General features: G+C 36.0%; 2 long non-coding RNA genes across 3 annotated transcripts; both read right to left on the bottom strand.

Annotated features, from left to right (window-relative positions):
- Positions 1 to 459: 459 nt before the first annotated feature.
- On the bottom strand, positions 460 to 14,656 carry LOC144381244 (uncharacterized). The gene is made up of 3 exons (XR_013446130.1): positions 14,471 to 14,656; positions 13,406 to 13,737; positions 460 to 2,292 (listed from the first exon to the last, which is right to left on the bottom strand). It is a non-coding gene; the product is annotated as an uncharacterized LOC144381244 (long non-coding RNA).
- Positions 14,657 to 15,304: 648 nt separating this feature from the next.
- LOC118532927 (uncharacterized) lies at positions 15,305 to 19,310 on the bottom strand. 2 transcript variants are annotated; one of them, XR_004915955.2, is made up of 3 exons: positions 19,201 to 19,310; positions 15,842 to 15,980; positions 15,305 to 15,357 (listed from the first exon to the last, which is right to left on the bottom strand). It is a non-coding gene; the product is annotated as an uncharacterized LOC118532927 (long non-coding RNA). The 2 variants fall into 2 exon arrangements; XR_004915956.2 differs by lacking the exon at positions 19,201 to 19,310 and adding an exon at positions 18,998 to 19,168.
- Positions 19,311 to 22,488: the final 3,178 nt, after the last annotated feature.

The raw sequence follows: 22,488 nt of genomic DNA on the forward strand, positions 1-22,488 counted from the left end.
AGAAGAAGTCTTCTTCTATAAATTGTTTAGACTGATTGAGTTGCTGGTGGATTAATTTTATTTTAAGTCAAGATTGAGTGATTGGCAGAAAATTGATCAGATTCAACAGGCATAAATTTTAATTGGACTAGTGAAGTATGCCACAATAAAAAAATAAAAATGAACTTTCACACATACCCTACATACATACACACATATAAATATACATATGTACAGATAAGAGAAGACTCCGTTAACCTCACTTCAAAGAGACGTATAATTATGACTCACACACTTTTAAAGATTTTATTTATTTATTCATGAGAGACAGAGAGAGAGAGAGAGAGGCAGAGGGAGAAGCAGGCTCCCAAGGAGCAGGGAGCCCAATGCAGGACTCGATCCCAGGACCCTGGGATCATGACCTGAGCCGAAGGCAGACGCTTAACCATCTGAGCCACCCAGGCGCCCAAATCACACACTTTTAAAATGATCTTCGAAACCTAATTTTTTAATGTTCAACAGGTAAGATCACTAGTATTCTTACAATGCATGTTTCTTCTTCCCTGCAAAATAGTATGTTGAAAACATAATAGCAAATTGCCTGGCCCAAGAGGCCAAGTTGCAGTTAGGAAAGAGAGAAGTAGGAAAGGACAACTAAGGGCAAACCAGTAATAATATATACATTTTTTCCCATTAAAAACATGTGGTAGATTTTCCCTGATTTAGATAAAAAGTAGATAACTTTGAGGCAATGGACAGATTTTGAAAGCCATCTTATCTGTAAATACAGTTCCATTAAGAAACGTCTGAAAAACAGACTTAAGGAACAGCAAAGACTAATAGGCACAAATATCTCACCATGTCCAGGTTTCCTATATTTACTGTGCTGCTTGTACTTTTGCAGCCATTGAAATCTTACCATTTTTTAAAATAAATGATTTTATAAGGTGACCTTTTAGCATCAATTAAAATAGTCTTTAGTAGACTTCTATTAATAAAACTTACCTGCCTTACATAACTGATTTGTTATGATTAAAATATTAACAGAAGTCTTATTGATGGAATATTATTAGTTACTTCTGAGAAAGAGGGAAAAAAGAGAGAGAGAGAGAGAGAGAGAGAGAGCAGTCCCTGGCCTCAAGAAACTGGCCTGACAATCATAGCTAAGTCATGTTATTGTCTCATTAGACATAAACGATCTTGCAGAATACCAAATTCAGACAAGTTTACTCTAATACTATGATAAAATGAGACAAAGCAAATCTACTTCTTTATTTTTTTTTCTAGCTACACACAAAAACAATTCAATTGCCATCAGCAAAATAGCAAACACTTCTCTTGGTCAAAATAAATGACGACTACTACTTCTTTACCAACTATGGCTTTGTTCTGCTTCAGGTCTCCCACCCTACGGATAAGATGTATTAGGATACTCAATCATAGAGTTGTTCCTACTTTTTCAACAGCATCCAATCTAGAGCAAACTTCTACTTCTTTAAACCCTCCCCCAAATCACCCATGAAAACTCAAATCCTGTACTAGGTTCTTGCTAAAATCCTCTCTTGGAGACACACCATGGTTCCCCCGGTTGCGTATTCATATATTCTTCATGGTCTTTGGCTATAAAATATTGACATTTTAGTAGAAGTTACATATTCCGTAGTTAAAAGTTTACTATTAGGTGAGAAACAGTAAAATGTGAGTTAATATTAATCAGCACTGATGCTTATAATGGTGAATGAATTCCTTCATTTATTAATTCACCAAACATCTTTTGTTTTAAATTGAGACCTTACCATCCACCAGCATTTTAAGGAACTGTGTGTGTTTGTGTGTGTGTGTGTGTGTAAAATGATGAAAAATCAGACTTATTCCCATCTAATTGTGGTTAATATTCTAATATTCTAATATTCTAATATTCTAATTCTAATTCTAAAACTTGACTCCTTCCTTCTCTGGTCATACCATGGATGGTGTTGGATAGCAGTACCCGCAAGGCCCCCGAGTCTCTATTTCAAGAACAGTTTCAAGCCTCTAGCAATTATTATTCTGGATTATTTCATCTAGTCTTCTGACTTGTGCAAGTTTCACACCACATCAGGACGTCAGGACTTACAATCTAGTTATGCTTATCATTTTTCAGTCTGTCTTTAGCTTCATTTCTTCACTTCTGCCTCACACAGCTTAAATTCCATTGTCTATCATTTTCATTTTGGATTTTGTTCTCTTTAATTTCATTGTAGTCATTTGCTGAGGGTAGAGGGGGAGCCTAGATAAAACAGTTCTGTTCTTTTTGGTCATAGTTAAAAGTATCTGGAGGGAAAAAAAAAAAAAAAAAGACAAACATGGATACAGTTTCCAGTTAAATCAATGACCCATAGCATTAAGCAGGCCCTGAATGTTTTTCTTCATCTATAACATTCCACGTTCCATCATTCTTCCTCTTTTCTAAATATCATTTGTATCTTCTAATATCCCCTCAAACCTCCAATACAGTTTCCTTCATTTTTACTCTGAATTGATCTTTGCTTCCTAATTCACTGATATAATAGAATCAGAAGGCAAATTCCAAAAGCTCCCATACCACCTTTGAACATCTATCTGGATCTGTGTGCATATACTCTGAGTTGCCTATTACTATGGATGGACTGTCTGGATTCCTGTCATAGGGGAAACACTGAACTAGTTCATTAGATATCATCGTACTTGCTCCTAAAGTGATTACTCCAGCAGTTCCATCTTTCATATCCTGCTTCATCAACTTTTTGCTCTCTACTAGATCCATCCTTTCAGCATTCAACCACTCTTTCATCTACCCAACCTTAAAAACAGAAACAAAACATTTTCAGATCCCACTTCTTGTACCAGCTGACTCTTCACTTCTCTGTTGTAAAACTCCTTGACACACTCTTCTACACTATTTGCATCCAATTTTGCTCACATCCATTCTAGTTTGAACATAACCTAGTCAGGTTTTCTCTCTGACTGCTTTTTTATGTCTTCTCTTTTCAAGGTAATCATTATTTTCATGTTGCTGAATCCAATGGATATGACTTCCTAATAAACTTTCTTTACTGGGAATTCAGGACATCAAATTAACTTCTTTTCTTTTAATCTCAAGGACTGTTCTCACAGGACCAAAGTCTAAGTGCTGTTGTGCTCTATGTCATAGTACTGAGAAATTTTTCCTCTTTTCATTCATTCCCATATTGTTCAACTCCTATGGATTTAAGTTCTTTATATACCCCTAATTACATATAATTTTTTATCTCTAGAGCCAGACCTTTCCCCAGAATTAGATTAATTCATCTCATTATTTGTTCAATGTCTTTTCTTGATTATCTAATAGTTATCTCAAACTTAGTACATTATAAATAAATTGCTATCATTTAAGTAAAAAAAAAAAAAAAATGCATAGCAAATGTCCTAGCCAAGGGTGAAAAAAAATCAGCAATGGTTGAGAAAGACAAAAATATTAATACCAATATGGCTTTAGTATGAGTGGAAGCAGAAGAGATTCTCTTGTTTTACTAACTGTCCAATTTCACTCATTTTTTTTGAGATTGTGACTGCCAGTTATCCTGATGCATCAGTAACAGGTTAGACTCCATGTGGAGCACAACTGGATAGGTCTGTGTGGTTCAAGTGGTGAACTGTAACAGACTCTATTTATTTTCCACCCTGTATCCCATAAGCTTATCTGTGGTCACCTGCAGTTGTAAATGAAGTAAGTTTTCAGCATATGTCACTTATCTCTTTGAAGAACCTGTGTCTCTCTTATTTTCTGTCAGAGAGCATTTTCTAATACAGTGTTAACTTGTACAGCTGTATTCACATCAAATCCTTAAATATGGAGCGCTTCCTTTCACCAATCAGGAATGGAAATTATTAGATTATGCTGTAGCCTCTCCCCATTTAATGGAATGAATCTGTGAGATGTCTCACATAGTTTTTCAGAGCAGCTAATAGATTAGTCTTGGTTAATTGATTGTTGACATACATTTTATTGTCTTCTCTTTTTTTGTCTTAACCCGTTTTCGCCCTTTTGTTTTCTGTGATCATCTTCCAAATAAACTACCTGCATCCAAGTTCTTAATTCAGGTCCTGCTATGGAAGAAAACATAAACTAGGCTAGTGATTCAGTAAAATATGTTTGGGAAAAAAAAACAAAGAGAGAAATACTTGTCAGTAATCTGAAGGACAGCAAGGAATCTGCAAGTTGAAGAATAGATAGTAAGATATTCTAGATAAAATAAAAAATAAATTATAGAGCTGTTAAAAAATAAATTATAGAGCTGTTAAAAAAAAAAGTGTCCCAAGGACTGACAGAAGATTAGTGTGACTTTATTGTAGGGATTGAAGGGGAGAATTACAGATGATTTTAGAGAAGTAGGCAGAGACCATAGTAACTGTTTTTGATTTGGAATTAAGTTAAATAGGAAATCATTGTAGAATTATAAGCACAGGATGTAGATAAGAAAATACACTCTGCCTGTTTTGCTGCAATAGGGCAGGAGAGGTTAGAATGGGGGTATACCCAAGTGGAGGAAGCCGGGTGTTAAAGAGTCTAGAAGGGTACAAAAAGCCATTTTAAGCTTGAATTGGTAGCTAGTACTTGGTTATGGAATTAATGTAGGTGTTGAAGAAGAAAATGGTGTTCTAGAAGAGGAGCAGAAAAACAGATAGGTCTCAGTATAAGAATAGTGGGAGTATATATTGGCCAGTCTCTGGGAAATGATATTTAGTAATATATTTAACATTAAAATACACAAAGCCTCTGACCCAATAATAATACTGAATAATTTACATATGTATCACTTATAAATTTATACATTTATATACATTTTATAAATATATAATGTATTTGTATCATATATGTATTATATTTATACATAAGAAGTACACCCTAAATATGTACACACATATTGCTTGCTCACTTATGAAATGATGCATGTACAAGGATATTCACTGAAAGGTTTTAAAGAGCATAAGAATAGAAACAACCAACATGTTCAAACTCCTGTAGATTATGGCACATTTAAAGAATGGGATATTATTCAGTCATTACAAAGAAAAAGAAAGCTGATATATACTGATTTGCAAGACTTCCAAAAAGTATTACCTGGAAAAAAAAAAAAAAAAGGCAAGAGGCAGAGAGTTTGTGTGGCTTGCTGTCATTTATATGATAACCTATATTCCCTTAAAACTTAAAATTCAAATTTGAATTTATTATTCTTTAATCTCACAAGTATTTACTGAGTTTCTTTATGAGGAGAATTCTAGACTCAAGGAATAGAGCAGTGAAAAGCATACCAAGTTATAGTCTATTATTTTTCAATTAATATTTACTTTATAGGTGTCAAGAGCATTAAGTCTTGATTCCACTTCTCTTTTAACTTTAAAGTGACATGGAAAGTGGTCAGGTCCACAGAGTTTTGACTCTCTCTCCCATTCTTATGCTTTTTACCTGTGGAATTTTGTTGATTCCTCTGCCTTCATTCTCATAGCTCCCTTTAATTTGTAGTTCCTATAAGCCATGATGATATCCTTTGGCAATATTCACATGGCACATTGGGGCACATTTTAATTCTGTTGCCAAAAAGTCTCCAAATAGAGTCACGGAAAAGTGGAAGTTATTAAAAATACCATTTTTTTCACAAAGCGCAAGGATTATTTTAAGTATTGATAGGAATAGGAGAGAAGTAGATACGGAGATGTTATTTCCCCCTAAATTGCTTAATTAATGTTCTTGAGTCTGAAGCTGACCTCACAAATACTGCAAATTCAGATAATATATTTCTAGTGAGTTACACTAAAGTACATGTTGATTATTCAATATAAATTATCACCTGTTTTATGCAAACAGATTATAGTACTGCCTTCATGGAAAAAGATTAGTAGTGAGTCTCAAAACACAAGTAGAATTAAATGACGACAGATGGGAAAGGTTAAACTTTTCAGGGAATTCTTGTGAGTGTGATTTTTATTTTTATTTTTTTTTAAGATTTTATTTATTTGACAGAGGGGCGGGGGGGCAAGCACAAGCAGGAGGAGCAGCAGGCAGAGGGAGAGAGGAGCAGCAGGCAGAGGGAGAGAGAGAAGCAGGCTCCCGGCAGAGCAAGGATCCTGATGCGGGGCTCGATCCCAGGACTCTGGGATCATGACCTGAGCCAAAGGCAGCTGCTTAACTGACTGAGCCCCCCAGGCACCCTGTGAGTGCCCCTTTTTAAGGCAAACTTGCACAAGCTGAATTTCAAAAATATATTTTGTAAATTGTATTTATTATTTAATTGAATTGAAAATGTAGATCATTGAAACTAAAATAACGCCTATGTTTATAATCATTTATAATGTTTTAGAATCGAAGGTTTCCAGTTATCAGGACCTAAGGGATCCTTCATACATATAGTTGCCTCCTCACCTGACTCATAAAGAAATTTGAGTTACTATATCTCAACCAAATATTTTCAGTGAGGTACAGGTTTTTCTCCTCTTTAATATTAAAGTCTTGATATGTCTCTCCTATTTTTCTTACTCCCATAATTGCTGTGAACCATATCAATAAATAATTGTTTACCTACTTTAAGACCTTTCCTTAGTATCACACTGAGATTTACTGGTGATAGAAAAATAATAAAAAGAAGAAATGAGGGCGCCTGGGTGGCTCAGTTGGTTAAGCGACTGCCTTCGCCTCAGGTCATGATCCTGGAGTCCCAGGATCGCGTCCCGCGTCGGGCTCCCTGCTCAGCAGGGAGTCTGCTTCTCCCTCTGACCCTCCCCCCCCATGTGCTCTCTCTCTCTCATTCTCTCTCTCAAATAAATAAATAAAATCTTAAAAAAAAAAAAAAGAAGAAATGAGCATCTTTTCATGTGTCTGTGGACCATCTATATGTCTTTTTTTTTAATGTCTATTCATGTCTTCTACCCATTTTTTTAATTGGATTATTCATTTTTTGGGTGTTTATTAAGGAGTGCGCTTGGGATGAGTATGGAGTATTGTAGGGAAGTTTTGAATCACTAAATTATACAGCTCAAATTAGTATTAAGCTGTATGTTAACTAACTGGAATTTAAATAAAAACTTTTAAAACAATAAAAAAAGAAGAAATGAAATTCTGTTTTTCACAGCAATTTTTAAGGGACTGTGTTCAATGATAATTTAGGGAAACAGACATGTTTTCTGCATCATAGCTGGGTATGTGAATTGCTGAAGTATTTTGGAAAATAAACTAGAAATTTCTAAGAAAATTTAAAATACACATAACCTTGCACTACAACCTCTTTCATATAGAAATAAATGTACTAAGAAATGAATATATGGATGATTATTTTGATTACAGCATGGATTGTAGTAGCATGAAATTTTAAGAACTTGAATATCAGTGTAGGAATGGTCGAATAAAGTGAAGTTTATTCATACCTCAGTATATATTCATCAGTTAAAAAGAGTGAATCAGATGCACATCTTTTGACCTGAAGGAAAGATCATGGTGTGAAATTTTAGATGATGATAGTGTTGAGGATGTATGTAGAATGATCCCAATGTTGTGGGAATAAACAACAATATAGTATTTCAGTGATTCAAAATTACATTTTTCTTTACATTTTAGTTTCATAGGAATTTATCATATGATTGATGAGAAAGCATTACACTAAAATTTAATTTTTTCCCCTGGCATTGAACTAAAAAGGAAATCCCCTATAATTATTATCTTCTTAAATACAGTGATATATGATCTTAATAACTAACATTTATTGAATAGTCAGATGTATAATTCCATTTGTAGGACATTTTTGCAAAGTCACATTTAGAGACAAAACAGATCAGTCGTTGTCAAAGGTTTTGGGTAGGGGGAGGGTTAGCAACTAAGGGACATAAGGGGTATTTTGGGGATTGACAAAACTATTTTAGATCTTGATTGTGGTGGTGGTTACCACCCATATACATTTTTCAAGCCTTGTAAAACACTACACTTTTTTTAAAAGGGTGACTTTATTGCCAAAGATCTTACGTAATAAGTGGAAGGCCAAATACATGTCTGCCTTCTCAATAATGATTATATATTTATTTTAAAAGAAGCATATAATATGCTTGCATATGATTTGAGGTTTCAGTAAGCAAAAAAAGTGTGTGTACACATCTACATCCAGTTCTTACTCTCGATTACCTTTGGGAAGCAGAAGGTGGAGAATGAAGAATTGTAGAGGAAACGTGTGTGTGTGTGTGTGTGTGTGTGTGTGTGTGTGTGTGTGTCAGAGAGAGAGACAAAGAGACAGAGAGAGAGAGAAGATGGAGGGAAAGAAAGAGGTGTGTGTTAATTCATTTTTTTCATTGAATGCTTGTTAAATATTTGTAATATTTGATGATACATTTAACTCCCCAGCTGAATTGGTATCTCAGTGATGAATGGGATTTTTGTCTGCTCTGTTCACTGTGATTTCTAGCTTATAGAATGGTGCCTGGTACGTAGAATATGCTCATTGGAATGACAAATTAACGTAAAATGTTAAGCCTTTAGTTCATGTGTGATATGATATACTGCTCATTTGTAGAGACTTTACCTCTAACAAATAATATTTTATATCTGGTTCTTTCTAGCTAGGTAGAACTGAAAGTGTAATATAAGCTGATTTTGAATATTGTTGGTTAGGAAGAAAAATGTACTGTATCACAGACATGACTTTTAGCCCTGGCTCACCACTTACTAGATAAGTGCCGCTAGAAATACCATCTAAGTATTTTTAGTCTCATTTTTTTTCACATAGGTTTATCTGTTAAGAATAAGTATTTGGCTGTCACAAAGATAATTTTATAATTTATATCATCTTCATTTTATCAAAGCATAGTTAAATTTGGTATCTCATATTCTACTTATGTGGAAAATATGGAGAATATACATATATATTTTAATTTTGTATTTAAATTCAATTTAAGTAACATATACTGTATTATTAATGTCAGGGGTAGAATTTAGTGATTCATCTATTGCATACAACACCCAGTGCTCATGACATTATGCGCCCTCAAAGCCCATCACCCTGTTACCCCATCCCCCCACCCGCCTCCCCTCCAGCAACCCTGTTTGTATATATATGAGAGATGATTTACATGTAGTTTACATATAATTCCCCATAAAAACTGAGGAAACTATGTAAAGTTCAAGAATCTATCCATTTTCTAATCCCATGATTTTTCTCTCTAGTCGCCTTTCTTCCGTTATTCCTCCCTTTCTTTCCTTCCTTTCTCGTTCATTCAGCTGAGCTCCAAGTACAGTGTCTGATACCAGACATACTTTATTGAACAAATTAAACAAAGTCCTCACCCTTACAGAGTTTAAGAGCAAGTAGATTTATTCAGTTATCTATTCAACAAATATTGATTTAATGCCTACTGCACGCTAGACGTAACACTGGGTGTTAGAAGTTTGCCTGAAATAAACAAGAATGAATGACAGCGCCTCTGCCCTTTCCAGGTGTACATCTCCGTGTGGCAGGGAATAGAGCACGTTGAGTAAACAAACAATGAAACATATCCATGTATATTTCCAAACTGTGATGAAGAGTTAAGAGGGGAAATGCAGGGAATTATGAGATATTAAAGACCAAGTCATAATTTAATTTTAAGGGAATTTAGATCATGGTAGTACATATGACTACTTTCTTTTTTTAGTAATGAGATGATAGTGATATTTTTAATGTATATACTCCTTCAATGCAAAGAAAGGATTCATTTGATATTCATCCTAAAACTGTCTAGCATAGCATAACTACGGGTACATTAGGGCAATTAACAAATATCCTGGAGATAATAAGAATATTGTATATCAACAAGTTCCGTTTTGCTTTTCATTATTATGGCTGTAATATCATTTAAATTTCCCAACAGGTTCAGAGTTATTATAAGACAGATGTTGTGTTCCTTTTTTTTTTTTTTTTGGTTATCATCCCTGGTGTTATGTGCAGCTAAGAAAAATAAATACACATATACATTTTCAGAAAGTGACATAAGCAAATTTCATCAGAAATTATCTTGAGAATTACAATCATACTATATTCTAGATCATTAAGTGATACTCTCTTACCTAGCTCACTAAGGAAAACTGAAGCTAAGTACTTTTTTCTATTTCAGTTAATCAAGCCTTGTATTATTTGGCCATTGTTAAAGAAAACCAGGACAAGATGGTAGTTAATCAGTAAAAGCAGATTTTATTCAGAAACTGTTGCGGTAGAAAAAAGAGACCTCAGAATAGAACTGGGCTCAATTCTGAATATAAGAACGAATGGGGATTTTTAGCCAAGGAGAAAGTTTGTGGAGAGGGGATCAGTGGATGGAAACTTTGCAAAGAGGAGACACCAAGGGTAGGGGGGAATTCTTGCTAAACTGACCTAGCAGGATTCCAGATGAAGGCAGGCCAGGGTGATCCTATATCATGAGGGGTACGAGCAATTTGAGGGTTATGAGAGTTCAAGGGTGGGGAATTCTCTCTAAACTGACTTGGCAAGATTCTTGCTGAAACTGGGTAATAATGTAAGCTGAGTTAGGGAAGCCAGGTTTTTCTGAGTAGGGGAAACCCAGTTCTTCCCTCCGATCTCATTCTGTCTTATGTGTCTCCTTTACTCCCATAACCACTCAGAACACTTCATTTCTGACACTTTTGGCCACCAAATGCATGAAAAATTTTCCCCACAACAAGCAGTTCTATGTAACACCAGCTGGGTGTCCTAGAGTTTAACTTAATTCTGACACTGTCTTCCTGGGGATAGTGTCAGATCCCACAGGTTAAGGGCCCAGCCCTACAAGACTGCTCTCATCCCATTTCAGATGCCAGTTGCAATAATAGGTCCCCAGGTTACACAACTATTGTCTGATTTGGTTATAAATCGGAGGTCCCCCTCCTCAGGTTTGATGAATTTGCTAGAACAGGTCATAGAGCTCAGGAGGTTACCAGTTTATCAAAGGATATGATAAGGGATACAGATGAACAGCCAGCCAGATGAAGAGATTCTTAGGGCGAGGGCTGAAGGGTCTTAGGACACAGGAGCTTCTGTCCTCATGGGGTTGGAATATATCACCTCCAGTTGTCAATGTGCTTGACTTTTTTAACCTTTTTACTGTTGGATTTTTATGGAGGGTTGGCCATGTAGGCATGATAGGTCATTAACTCCATTTGTAGCCCTCTCCCTTCTCAAGAGACAGGGCGGGTGGGGGGGCCTGATGAAAATTTCAAGCTTCTAATCATGGTGACCAGCCCTCATCCAGGACCCATCCAGGAGCCCACCCAAATTTGCCTCATTAGAGCAAAAGACAGTCCTATCACCCAAGAAATTGCAAGGGTTTCAGGAGTCCTGTGTCAAGAACTAGGGGCAGAGACCCATATATATATTTTTTCTCTCATTTCACACGGGCCCAGCAGAGCTGGTCACCAAAGCCCAAGACTAAGGCCTAGTTGAGAAGAGTGCTTATAGACGTTTGACTGAAGTTTGGTCAGAGAGAGCACTTTTGTCACTGTACTTCATTCCTGGTTTCGACGGCAATGGTTAGTCAAAGGCCTCCTGGGATAGGTATGGAAAACATCACATTTACACACAAAAAAACTGAAACATGATCACATTATCCCTTATTTAAACCAAGTAATAATTGTTCGGAGTAGGGAGGGTATGCTCTGTGACAAGCTAAGGAGCAGCAGTATCGTCTCTAGATCTCACCATTCCTTAAGAAACGTAGTGTCCATGGAAAGGTTTTACAGAAAGAGCACAGATGGGCAGTTTTTAGAAATTAGGGGTGCAGAGGAATGTTTGAAAGAACTAACATGTTAATGCTAGAAGGAAAATAAAACGAATTACTAATATCCTGTGTGAACCCAAAAGACCTTCCTTCTAGGGCTTGAAGAAACAAAGTCAGGAATATAAAGTGCCTTTCTTTTTTTTTTTTTAAGATTTTATTTATTTATTTGACAGAGAGAGACACAGCGAGAGAGGGAACACAAGCAGGGGGAGTGGGAGAGGGAGAAGCAGGCTTCCCGCGGAGCAGGGAGCCCGATGCGGGGCTCGATCCCAGGACCCTGGGATCATGACCTGAGCCGAAGGCAGACGCTTAACGACTGAGCCACCCAGGCGACCCAAGTGCCTTTATTTCATCACCACGTCCATCCCGTTAGGTGTCCACGTTGGGTGTTCGCATTTATACACAGGGGAAATAGATTTCAGTCAAAGCAGACAGTTTCCTGACACCTTCCTTTTCTTATACCTTAAGTGTTCTTATTAATCTGATTACTGTGGCCTACATATGGAAATGTTCCTTTTAAAAAAAGAAACCAAAGTCAAACTCGTGCAGTTATATATTTTTTTCTATATGGTCACCATTGTCTTGACTAAGACTTTAAAATATCGAAAAGTTATTTTTCTCCCTGTAAGTTCTATTTTAAAGTCCTTGATATTAAATAATAGTCTCATCTCATTGTACATGCAACAGATTTTCCCTGAGCATTCTCTTCCACTGATTACTTGATTTAAAATTTCTAATTTTTTAGCAGATCTCAAAAAGAGTCAAGAGGGAAAGATATAAAAATATTATCAAAGGCGTTATGGCAATTAGGAGGTATGGTTGCAAATGAGCTCTGCTTCTCTTAAAACTGAATTCAATTCATGAAGAAGGAGACCATTTCTTTTATTCTAATAATAGAGTATATTTCCAAGAGAATCTGTAGCCCCACAATATAAATTTAATTTCAGATTGGTGTAAGTTTCAGATGGTATCAGTTTGTGATAGAGAAAAATTAAGGGTATTTTTATATTATGTTTGTTTAGCTGAGAGGCATTATTTCCAAACTGTTAATTCAGATATCTTATTTATAATTCAAAGGAAAATGTTATAATCTCACAGCTGTGAATTATTTATCAAATATTGTGTTTGGTCGCCTGGTTACATATTAAAACAACAGAAAATGTATATTATATAAATTATCCTGATACCTCAGAAGTAAAATTTATAAAATGAAATGGATAATAAGACACTATTGTTTTGGAAAAGAGCTTCATAGCACAGCCATCCTGAAGTCTTGTTACGGGATTAATTAGAAATAACGAGCTTTGTGTGGAAACTTTTTTTATTGCATCTCAAAGGGATTGTAAATAATAGAAATCTGAAGAGCTAATAAGAAATGACAAATGTATTATATAGAAAAACACGAAAAGAACAGGGTTTTTTTCTTTTTTTTCCCCCAATTATGTACCAGCACTGAAAGGAAAAAGAATTTATTGTCACAAATTCTTTCAGTTATAATACTATAAAATGCAACATTTTAGCTAGTTAATTGCTGTCATGTCCTAGTGTAAAGAGAAATTGTTTAACATAAAGCAACATGGTCTTTCCGCAAAATAACAACAAAATTCTTGTTGAAATACCAGGCCACCTCTTATTAACTTACTTTTATAAGTGTGATTCTTAAAGACAGAGAAGTAGTTTCACAAATACATCAATGCCAAGAGGTCATGTTTTGAAGGTTCCAATTATAAGAGATGACTGTTAAAATAATCAAAGGTGAAGGAAAATAATGGAGTCTGTTTTTGTGAAAGTAGATTTTCAACAAAAGATACATGTTCTTTTTGCTTATAGGAAATAAGAGCAATCCCTTTCACCCACCTTCTACGGTAATCAGGCAATAAAACCTGTAGATGCATGCAAATTTCCTCCTCCCCAGACTAATCGCTGCTTTCCAATCATATACCAATTTCCTGTCACAAAGATGATTCAGAAAAGCTGAGGATAAAACACAATTTGAAATAATAAATCTTTCTTATTTACCCATCACCATCATAATAACAGAGATATCATAGAATAGAGGAGAAAAAATGCGTGAAATAGCAACTCCTCCAATAAATCCTTGCTGACAAACATCTTTAGGATATTTAGAAAGAAACAAAAAATTAAATTGTCAAAAATAACTTAGAGAAGGGCGCCTGGGTGGCTCAGTTGGTTAGGCGACTGCCTTCGGCTCAGGTCATGATCCTGGAGTCCCTGGATCGAGTCCCGCATCGGGCTCCCTGCTCAGCAGGGAGTCTGCTTCTCCCTCTGACCCTCCCCCCTCTCATGTACTTGCTCTCTCTCATTCTCTCTCTCTCAAATAAATAAATAAAATCTTAAAAAAAAAAATAACTTAGGGAAGCTGGTCTAATTAAGCTAAGAAAAGTTCTTTAGGACTTCTCTGATTCTTTGATATGCAAAATTATTATAAAATTCCAGAAGTATAGTGGAGAGTTTAATCTTTTGATACTCTAATTTAAGCAGATGATAAACAAAAGGCCCCTTATATGTACCTGAAGAATGTTCTATTTTATCATTATTTGATCCACCCTCAAAATTCTTGAAATCACATCTAAGTGGAATATCTAGCCACATCATCCTAGAATACTCATTGAAATATTTATTCCCTCATTCAATACACACCTATAGATCATTTATAATATATGTAGCCCCACGGAGATTTACTTACCAGGATCATAGCAGTGTGTAAGAAAATGTGCTCAGGGCGCCTGGGTGGCTCAGTTGGTTAAGCGTCTGCCTTTGGCTCAGGTCATGATCCCAGGGTCCTGGGATTGAGCCCCGCATCGGGCTCCCTGCTCGGCGGGGAGCCTGCTTCTCCCTCTCCCTCTGCCTGCCTCTCTGCCTACTTGTTCTCTCTCTCTATCTCTCTGTCAAATAAATAAATAAAATCTTTTTAAAAAAATAATAAGAAAATGTGCTCTCTGCTTTTAAGAAGCAAACATTCTAGTGAGGAGAAACAGACATTAAACAAGAAAACAATAGATAAACAAGATACTCTCAGATTGTGAAAGAAATGAGGAAGTGAATTGCTGAGTGGAAATTGAAAGTCGGTGGAGAGAGGGGTTCTACTAAGGGCATTGCTTGGAAAAGACTTCTCTGAGGAGTGAAGAACATAAAACATTTTGGTCTGAGGGCTCCAGGTACGTGTCAGTGACACTGGAAGTTTGCATCCACTGACATGTGCAAGCATCGCGCTTTTGCAATTCAAACACCTAGTCCATTATTCAAGTATTTGACAAAATCTGGCTGCTAAGCAGAGACAAGTGGAAAGACCGTGTATGCTTAACACAGCCTGGAGAATATAAACTACCAGTTGTTTGTACTCTGGGAATCCAATCAAACGAACTCCGAAGTCCAAGAGTCCTCACAGAATCCACTCTTTCTTTTTTTTAATCAGTTAAGTGTTTGTTCATTTAAATCTCACACACATATAAAATACTGATGAAATTTCACTTATATCTCTATGGCCTTAGAGTCACACAGTAGAATTGATTTGGCCCACCTTATTTAATGCATGGGAGCCAGGTTTTTCCCAACATGTGGACTCCTGCAGACCTGCATGGAAATTCATTGGAGACCTTTTTGAAAAATGCAGATTATGCATCAATTTTGCAGAACTAATTTATCAGATTTTGCGGGGATGGAACGTCAAGAGCGGGCATGTTAGCAGGCTTACGTACACTAAATTTGAGAGCCTTTGTCCAAAGCTCCAAGTGTCTGCCATTCTATATATCGCCACAAGTGAACCATGGCTTCAGGTAAAGATTTTTAGGTCATTTTGTTACCTTTCTGCCAAACATGATTAACTGGAAGTAAAATCTAAAGTGCTTATTTCTTTGTTTCAGTATGATTTTACTTTTAGTTTTTATTTATTTGTAAACCTTATTAAAATAATAATGCCAACTGAAGAATGATCGTGCTTTGGTCTGAATGTTTGTGTCCCTCTAAAATTCATATGTTGAAATCCTAAACCCCAAAGAGGATGGCATTTGTAGATGCTTAAGTCATGAGCTGTAGCATTCATAAATTAGATTAGTACCTTATGAAAAAGACTCCACAGAGATTCCTTGCTCCTTCCATCCTGTGAGAACACAGCGAATGGGTGCCGGCTCTGAAGCAGGAAGAGGGTTCTCACCAGAAACTGACCATGCTGGCAACTTGATCTTGGATGTCCCAGCCTACAGAATTGTGAGAAATAAGTTTTTGTTGTATTGGAGCTACCCAATCTGTGGTATTTTTGTTAAAGTTGCCTGGATGGACTAGAAGAGATGCACTCCCAGAGACATAGAACAACATACAAAGAAATGTAACAATGAAAGCATTGCTGGTCTTCTAGTAAAATTCCGCCCTTTTCACACTGAAGAGAACTTGAAGACGTTGCTTCATACACCAGTTCCCACTTTTCTACATTTGATAGTTGGAGAGAGCGAAAATATCCCAAATGTGATATGGATACACAGGGTATGTGATCCCGGTGAGAATTTTATTCCAATATGGTATTAACATAGACCAGTGCTATCCAAAGTGTGCTCCACACACTGGTGTTAGTGTGTGAATAGTTACCACCGGGAGGTAAGAAGCTTGTGCTAGAAATAGAAATCTTCCAATATTTCCTTATCAAGAAAGTTATCCACACCCCCACTTCAAAAAAAGTCAGTGAAGCTAAGCAGTGTAGTGTGTTTACTGCCTGAGTTGACTTACAGTCCACCTCAAACTTCCTATCTCCTTAGAGACCAATAACAGCTGTAGACAGCCTCTCTAAGTAGCACTGATTGTGGGGACTCAAATCAGTGGGCAGCATTCATCACATTCCTTTGGCTTTGGACACATTCATGTTCATTTACACTGAACTGAAACATCCAATTTTAGAAAAACTTTACTTCACTTTCAATGGAAGATTTCTGGAAAATTCTAGAAAATATTTTCAATTAAATTTGAGTTCGTAATCCTTCATTTTTAAATAACCTGTATAAATGCATAAGAGGATTTTAAAAGGAAATAATGACTTTATATTAAATATAATATCGTTTAATTGTTGACTTATAATTAAGAAAACATGAGGGTTAGCTTGTTTTATTTACAGTGATGCTTGTTACTCTCTGCTCATACATTCACAACAGTTTTGTATTCTTTTTAATAATAGAACAGGGAGAATGGTATTTACCTGGTTGCTGTAATAAAACAAAACAAAACAAAAACTCAGTATTAAACACATGATTTAATTAAGGAGACACTAATCAGCACTGATAGAAAAAATAAATTGAATGGCATCTTCAAATTAGTTTACAAGTTGACTTTTATTAATGGAATTCTTGAAATCTTTAACACATAGCATACTACTTAAGAACTACTTAAGTTAATTACTATGAGATTTGGGCTTATATCCTGATTCTGCCATCTATTTGCTATGTGATCTTAAGCAAGTCATATCTGAAATTACGTATCTCAATTATTTAAAAAAGAAGTAAAATCACTGATAGTGTCCTTGGGTACTACAAGATATAACAAAATTACTAACTCAGGTCTGGTCACACAGTAAGTGCTTTATCAGGTGTCCATATGCATGTGTGTATATTATATTATGTATATTTTATATAAATATATATATACTCTCTCTATATATGCATATATGCATATGTGTATATGTGTGTGTATATATATATATACACATAGACAATTCATTCAACTAGCCTTCACTGAACACGGATTTTACAGAATATTCTGGGAATGATGCTAGCCACTGAAGATATGGTGGAAAGGACTTACTTTTGGTCCTCAAGAAGTCTGAAAAGGTTATAGTTTACAACTGAAATCCTGTAAAATAATGGAACTGGTAATCTTCATGTTTTTAGGAAAAGTAAAACAATTTACTAAAATAAAAATTCTCACAAGTGGCTAGACCAATATATTATTATCCTTGAAACATGTCCGTGCCATCTAGAGGACTTACTATTGTAGCAAACACAAACATTATTATACAAGGGTAAGTTAATTAATTACTTATCAATTTTTAAAATGAATAAATCTAGGTTTTCAGAACCAAACAGAAAATCAGCTTTGAGGTTGCATTGCAGATTTTTGTTGCCCTGAGACAGTAACCCATGGCCCAGTTTTTTTTGGAATTTACCACTTTTTAGGACTAAGGAAATTTTTTATGCCAAGAATCTGGAATATCCTTGGGAGTCAGTTGTATGGATATTTGAAGCTGTAATTGTGCTGTCTTCAGTGTTCCCAGTGCTGATAAAAATGAATACCCCTGTCCAGCACATGCATACAAACATATACACATATACATAAAAAAGCAAAAGTAAAACAATATAGAAACACTGTTTAGTATCTTATGATTTTTCCGGCATTCATTTCTACTTAATGTTCATCTTTAACTTGAACATTCTTGTCAAGGCTTAAATAAAAAAGCCAAGATATTATAAAGAAAAGACCTATTTAGCACATAGAGTTTCCCTTTATATCTACCTCTTTGTGAATATAATATAATGTGTTTCTTGTTGATGTTGCTGATTAGTAATTAAAGAAATCTGAACTAACACTCAGAAATCCAAAGGGATGAAAATGAATGGCTGCACATTAGTTTAGGCAGTGGTTTGAGGATGTAATTTATTTATGAACTAATGAATTAATTCATGAGAATCTGGATGTGGTTAGGGGATTAAGCTTCTTTGCTCTGTAATCTTTGCTTGGAAAATGTATAGTTTAGAGGCTTTAGCCAGCTGGTGATTCAGAAGACCATTAGATGAAAGCCAAGTTGGTTTCCTTCTTTTATTCAAAAAAATCACCTCAAAGCTGAATGTGAGGACAACATTCTACCTGTCAAAACTGATATGCTTTTGAGGAAAAATATATTTCATAGAAAATATTTTCAGCTAATTCCAGACAACCTTCCTATTTATTTTCAGCTCAACTATTTTCTTTGTTAAGTAAGCAATAATGTGAATATGAATCTATAATAGCTGAATATATTTGTGAAAAATACCAGTTACGAAAAAGTGATGCAAAATCTCAATTTTTTCAGAAACTGATAACTACATATACACATAAGCACTGCAGAATATAGTCGTTCATTTGAGACTGCTGTTGCTCAAGTCCTTCTGTTGAAGATGTTGACAAAATAAACTTTATTCCTTTTAGCAAGATACTGATTAGGATCAGAAATGTTTAAAATCTCAAAGATACTTACACCTTGGGTGCCTGGTTGGCTCAGTTGGTTAAGCGACTGCCTTTGGCTCAGGTCATGATCCTGGAGTCCCGGGATTGAGTCCCACATCAGGCTCCCTGCTCGGCGGGGAGTCTGCTTCTCCCTCTGACCCTCCCCACCCCATGCTCTCTCTCTCTCAAATAAATAAATAAAATCTTAAAAAAAAAAAAAAAAGAGATACTTACGCCTTGAAGAGTTGTTCTTATGGTTCTGCATATTTTTAAAAGAGAAAAAGGGTAAAGCAGTCAAGTGGAGACTGAAACCTTATGATGAGATAAAACGTGGGGTTTTTCACACATAGTTTAGTTTAGCAGATGGCTTGAGTTTCTGCTTCCTTCCCAGTCTTATATCCATAATCACTGCTGGGGAAATGTGTCATTGGCCACCAATAGTCAGAGAAAGTAGTTTGAAGACTGAGGAATGTCATCCCTTGTGTCCTTAAAAGTGTTAAATGAGTTCTCTCCATTCTGAAGTCCTAGCATAAAGAAGACGACCTTGTAGCTGACATTGCTAAAATATGAAAAATCCCCAAAGCAATAATATAAATCAGTCCAAGAAATCAATCATGTATTACAATTTAAAGTTCTAGCTTTCTATTAAAAAAAAAAAAAAAAAAGTCTTTAAGTAAACTCCGTGCCACACACGGGGCTCTAAGTCACAACCCCAAGATCAGAAGTAACATGTTCTACCAACTGAGCCAGCCAGATGCCCTGTAAGATTCTAGGCTTTTATCTTCTAAAGGCTCCTATTTCAATACCCAAGAATGAACAAGCAGAGTAGTCTCTTTTAACTTCCACAGAACTGTAGCTACCTTTTTAGTGACCCCTTTACCAGTTTTGTTAGCGTGAATTGTTTGCATATGTGTTTCATATACCCTAATAAGGCAGAGAGAACCTTGAGAGATGGCACTAGTTCTATAGCTTGCCCACAATCCTTTGCACGTGAAAATTATTAAATGATAATTTTTATGATCAAATGAATAAAGAATGGAATAGCACATCGACATACTAAGAGCAGCTGAGCTACATTAGTAAGTGTCATTAAGCTGGTAATAGGACCTGGTGTAGGCAAGATAAAATAGATTTGTTTTAGTGGAGAGGTTTGGCAATGGCTGGGGGGGCATTTCAGCTGTAGGGATTTGAGCTGGTGAAAGGCAGAGTAAGGGCTCTGGTGGCCGAGGGAGGCTATTGAAGAAGAGATCTTTGGAAAGAATAGGGGAAAGAGAAAGCAATGAAGCACTTCACCTACTTTATAGCTTTTCTTGGAGTTGGCTCTGGAAATGGATTTCAAAATGGTAAAACTCTCTGATAGTTATGTTTATAATTATAATAGTAAGATAATAAGTAATACTTATTGTCTACTAAATAGCATAGAGCATGCTTACCTAAGAACATACACTTTTTTTTTTTTTTTTTTTTTTAAGATTTTATTTATTTATCTGACAGAGAGAGACACAATGAGAGAAGGAACACAGGCCGGGGGTGGAAGAGGGAGAAACAGGTTTCCTGCGGAGCAGGGAGCCTGATGCGGGGCTTGATCCCAGGATACTGGAATCATGACCTGAGCCGAAGGCAGACGCTTAATGACTGAGCCACCCAAGAGCCCCAGGAACATACACTTAAAACAGTTTTCTCTTCACTTATGTTAGAACAAATAGGGATATATGATTTTTCCATTATCTTATGAGTTTCTTCTAAGATATGGTGTATATGCAGTCTCATGATGGAGAAGCAATATAGCGTAGTGATAAGAGTGTGGGCTCCAGGGCGCCTGGGTGGCTCAGTTGGTTAAGCGACTGCCTTCAGCTCAGGTCATGATCCCGGAGTCCTGGGATCGAGTCCCGCATCGGGCTCCCTGCTCAGCGGGGAGCCTGCTTCTCCCTCTGACCCTGTCCCCTCTCATGCTGTTTCTCTCTCTCTCAAATAAATAATAAAAATCTTTAAAAAAAAATTTAAAAAAAAAAGAGTGTGGGCTCCAGATTTAGAATGCCAGGGCTTCATCATTATTAGCTGAACGACGGGTCAATATACAGTATAGGGCTTTCTGATTGAAGTAATATAAGTAGAACAATAAGGCTTGGAGTTGGGGCCAGAGAATGGGATCAGCTTCCCCAAAGGCACACCGAAGAGTAGAAGAGGGGTTGCTTGTCCAAAATGTTAAGGGAGAAATGAATGTTGAGTAGGCAACCAAGAGTGTACAATATATCTGTTTCTGAGTTCTCAGTGGGAACAGGATACTAATCATAACAGGAATTAATCACATACTTACCCAGTAGAAATTACCTACCTCCTGCCTCTGCATCCTCAACTTGCCATAAGGTAAAACAGAAAGTTACAAGTGGGAGAAGCTTAATTACAGACCGAGTGGTAGAATATTGGGAGAAAGAAAAACCATATTGCATGGAGTGACCAGCAGGTATTAAAGTTTGAATTTAAATGCAATTATTACAGCATTTATTAAGCAATGAACATAGATATCAAATTGTGATAAATCAGAAGAAAGCTAATGAATTAATACCCAAGTTCAGATTAAAACTAAAAAACGAGGACACATTTGTAAAGCAGCAAGATATACAAGTTGAAAGCACAGGCTTAGGAACAGACTGCCTGGGATTCAGATACTACTTCTTCCTTTGGTTAACTATATCACTTCTCTGTACCTGCGTTTTTTCCCTCTGTAAAACAAGGGTAATATTAACTGCATGTGCTGGTTGTGAAGATTAATTGGGATAATTCAGGTGAGGTGCTTGGTCCAAAATAAATGACCAATTTTTTTTTGTAATTTCATATAAAATCATTTCCTCTTGATCTGGCCTAGGAAATGCTTCTATTTGGAAATGCATATTTGTACCTATTTCTCCTTAATGTCAGAGATATAAAATGATAGATCCAGTTATAACAACTAACAAACGTATGTTGTAATGAACAAAGTGCCATTTATATTCCAGCTGTGAAGCTTCATGAATGCTAATGACATCAATGTGACATTATTTGACTGGAACAGATATTTATTTTGATATAAATCTATGGCTCTAGATAATATTTGGGTATTAAAATAGATACATAAAATCATGTTCTACCACATTACAGCATTAAGCAAACCCTGTTGTACTTGTTAATTAAAGCCTTGAAAATGTTAACATCATACAGTTGAAGTGTCAGCAAACTATGAGCATGGCTAATTAAAATTTAAGAGGAATATTTGCATGATGATTTTCATAGGAAACGTGTTTATATCTCACTTATGTGGAAGACCGATCACTCAAGTAGAATGATCCCGCGTGGCCTTACCATTGTTCACAGTTGACTTCTGTTCTGAATGGTTGGTGTCTTTATGCACCCTGTTTATGAGTATGTGTTCTGGATTCAAACAGGATGTCCGAAATTCCCGGTTAATTTTATAACAAAAATATCACTCATCTATCAACAGGCTACTTCCACAATTTGGCTATTATAAATAATGCTGCTATACAC

The sequence above is a fragment of the Halichoerus grypus genome, chromosome 3, assembly GCF_964656455.1.
Source record: "Halichoerus grypus chromosome 3, mHalGry1.hap1.1, whole genome shotgun sequence".
NCBI lineage: Eukaryota > Metazoa > Chordata > Mammalia > Carnivora > Phocidae > Halichoerus > Halichoerus grypus.